Here is a 3980-nt window from a genome sequence, read left to right as displayed (position 1 = left end):
TTTTTTTGAGATGGAGTCTTGCTCTGTTGCCCAGGCTGGAGTGCAGTGGCACAATCTCGGCTCACTGCAAGCTCCACCTCCTAGATTCACACCATTCTCCTGCCTCAGCCTCCCAAGTAGCTGGGACTACAGGTGCCCACCACCACGCCCGGCTAAATTTTTTTGTATTTTTTAGTAGAGATGGGGTTTCATCGTGTTAGCCTGGATGGTCTTAATCTCCTGATCTCATGATCCGCCCTCCTCAGCCTCCCGAAGTGCTGAGATTAGAGGTGTGAGCCACCGTGCCCGGCCTTTTTTTTTTTTTTTTTTTGAGACAGTCTCACTCTGTTGCTCTGTCACCCAGGCTGGAGTGCAGTGGCACCATCTCGGCTTACTGCAACCTCTGCCTCCCAGGTTCAAGCAATTCTTCTGGGTCAGCCTCCCAAGTAGCTGGGACTACAGTCGCGCACCACCATGCCTGGCAAATTTTTGTATTTTTGGTAGAGATGGGGTTTCGCCACATTGGCCAGGCTGGTTTTGAACTCCTGATCTCAAGTGATCTGCCCACCTCGGCCTCCCAAAGTGCTGGGATTACAGGGATGAGCCACCATACCCAGGCTTGAGAGCAATAATTTAAGCCTACTCAGAATAACCGTGAATGGCAGATGCACGTGAATGTGTATTCCCAGCTAGGGAATCTGGGAGTGACCAACTAGAACTTCGTTCCTTACCTATGATAAACATCTTAGCCCCCAGTCTGTCACATGGAACATGGGACATACAGGAGATTGAGGCCCTGAGTTTTGGGGCAAATGAAGATTGCCAGGTGGAGGTCATTAGGGGGAGAGTATTATTAACTGAATAGGCTATATACGCTGCATGATGTTTGCAGGCAGTTGCAGTTTTCCTGCCTGGCTCACTGCCACCGGGCCATGCGGATATGTTATCCTGTTATCCAGCCATCACCACTGGACCTTTTCTTTTTTCTTTCTTTCTTTCTTTTTTTTTTTTTAGACAGAGTCTCACTCTGTCACCCAGGCTGAAGTGCAGTGGTGCGATCTTAGCTCGCTGCAACCTCCTTCCCTCAGGTTCAAGCGATTCTCCTGCCTCAGCCTCATGAGTAGCTGAGATTATAGGCACCTGCCACAGCACCCGGCTAACTTTTGTATTTTTAGTAGAGATGGGGTTTTACCATCTTGGCCAGGCTGGTCTTGAACTCCTGACCTCGTGATCTACCTGCCTCGGCCTCCCAAAGTGCTGGCATTACAGGCGTGAGCCACTGCGCCCGGCCACCACTGGACTATTTCTGTACATAAGGTGGTTCTCCTTTCCAGCCCACTGCCACTGGGCTCTCTTCTCTGTATGTAAGCCCCTAATATAAGATTGAAGATAAAGTAATCATGGTTTTTGTCATTTAAAGTAATAAAACCTCACATCTCATTTGCTGGCTCTAGGTCTCTTCTTCAGCCTCTTGAACCTGGTTCCTTCCCTTGTTGATGTTAATAGGGGTTCGGCACAACACTTGGGTACTGATTAAAGTAGGAATGGGTGTGAAAACTGTCACCCTGTGATGTCCCTGGGAAGTTCCCTGAGGCTTTTGATGCCAGAGCAGAGATCTTTGGTAATTTCCTCACTACTTTATCCCTAGGGCCTGGCACAGGTACTCAATAAATGAATAAATAATGCTGAATTCATAGATTTATAGAAAATACTTGTCGGATTGAATTTTGATTATATCTCTTCCTTAGTTCATCAAAGCCCATCTTTGACAAAAGAAACCATTTGGTTTATTGGTATAGGCAAGAATTCTTCCATACATTTTTTTCTTCTTTATCTTCTAGAGCAATAGATCCCAGCCTGGAACCAAAACATGTGAACCAGTCTCTTCTTTTGCCAAGTGGTAGGAGATTTTCTTTTTTAAGACATGATCATAATTTCATTAAAGAGGGGAACTTTCTTTTTTTTTTCACATCCAGAAACTAGAAAAGACAATCTTTTTTTTTTTTTTTTCAGACAGAGTCTTGCTCTGTCTCCCAGACTGGAGTGCAGTGGCCGGATCTCAGCTCACTGCAAGCTCCGCCTCCCGGATTCACGCCATTCTCCTGCCTCAGCCTCTGGAGTAGCTGGGACTACAGGCGCCTGCCACCTCGCCCGGTTCGTTTTTTCTATTTTTTAGTAGAGACGGGGTTTCACCGTGTTAGCCAGGATGGTCTCGATCTCCTGACTTCGTGATCCGCCCGCCTCGGCCTCCCAAAGTGCTAGGATTACAGGCTTGAGCCACCGCCCCGGCGCATGGTCTATTTTTTCAATTTGTATGTATGACCTGAAAAATCAGTTCTGGCTGGGTGCGGTGGCTCATGCCTGTAATCCCAACACTTTGAGAGGCTGAGGTGGGTGGGTCACCTGAGGTCAGGAGTTCAAAACCAGCCTGGTCAACATGGTGAAACCCCGTCTCTTCTAAAAATACAAAAATTAGCTGGGTGTGGTGGTGGGTGCCTGTAATCCCAGCTGTTTGGGAGGCTGAATCACTTGAACCTGGGAGGCAGAGGTTGCTGTAAGCTGAGATCATGTCATTGCACTCCAGCCTGGGCAACAGGAGCAAAACTCCATCTCAAAAAAACAAAAATGTTTGCAAAGCATCTAGGGCAATAATCTAGCATCCAGTAAAATGATCAACTAATGTTCCTAATTTTTATTTACTTTTTATTTTTATTATATTTTGAGATGGAGTCTTGCTGTGTTGCACAGGCTGGAGTGCGGTAGAGCAATCTCTGCTCACTGCAACCTCCGCCTCTGGAGTTCAAGAGATTCTCCTACCTCAGCCTCCCAAGTAGCTGGGATTACAGGTGTGTGCCACCACACCCAGCTAATTTTTGTGTTTTTAGTAGAGACAGGGTGTAGCCATGTTGGCCAGGCTGGTCTCAAACTCCTGAGCTCAACTGATCCACCTGCCTCGGCCTCCCAGTGCTCGGATTACAGGCATGAGCCACCACACCCGGCCCCTCCTTTTTATTTATTTATTATTATTATTATTTTGAGACTGAGTCTTGCTCTGTCGCCCAGGCTGGAGTGCAGTGGCACGATCTTGGCTTACTGCAACCTCCGCCTCCCCAGTTCAAACGATTCTCCTGCCTCAGCCTCCCTAGTAGCTGGAACTACAGGCACACGCCACCACGCCCAGCAAATTTTTGTATTTTTAGTAGAGACGCGGTTTCACCATATTGATCAGGCTGTCTTGAGCTCCTGACCTCGTGATCCACCCTCCTCGGCCTCCCAAAGTGCTAGGATTACAGGCTTGAGCCACCGCGCCCGGCCTCTTTTTTTTTTTTTTTTGAGACAGAGTCTCGCTCTGTCGCCCAGGCTGCTGGAGTGCAGTGGCGCTATCTCGGCTCACTGCAAGCTCCGCCTCCCGGGTTCACGCCATTCTCCTGCCTCAGCCTCCCCAGGAGCTGGGACTACAGGCGCCCGCCACCACGCCCGGCTAATTTTTTGTATTTTTACTAGAGACGGGGTTTCACCGAGTTAGCCAGAATGGTCTCAATCTCCTGACCTTGTGATCCGCCCACCTCGGCCCCCCAAAGTGCTGGGATTACAGACGTGAGCCACTGCGCCCGGCACCGGCCTCCTTTTTATTTTTAGCGACAGTTTCTCACATTGTCCCCAGGCTGGAGTGCGGCGAGGAGAGCACGGCTCACTGCAGCCTCGACCTTCTGGGCCCAAGCGAACCTCTCACCTCAGCTTCTGAGTAGCTGGAATTAGAGGCCCACGCCACCACGCTCGGCTAATTTTATTTTTTGTAGAGATAGGGTCTCACTGTGTTGTCCAGGCTGGTCTCGAACTCCTGGCCTCAAGCGATCCTCCTGCCTCGGCCTCCCAAAATGCTGGATTGTGGTTGAGCCACCATGCCACGCACTGTCTCCTTTTAATGTAAAACATTAAACAGGCCGGGCGCGGTGGCTCAAGCCTGTAATCCCAGCACTTTGGGAGGCCGAGACGGGCGG

The sequence above is a fragment of the Rhinopithecus bieti genome, unplaced genomic scaffold, assembly GCF_001698545.2.
Source record: "Rhinopithecus bieti isolate Rb0 unplaced genomic scaffold, ASM169854v2 scaffold_3875, whole genome shotgun sequence".
Taxonomy (NCBI): Eukaryota; Metazoa; Chordata; class Mammalia; order Primates; family Cercopithecidae; genus Rhinopithecus; species Rhinopithecus bieti.
Note: the sequence above shows the minus strand (reverse complement) of the source record.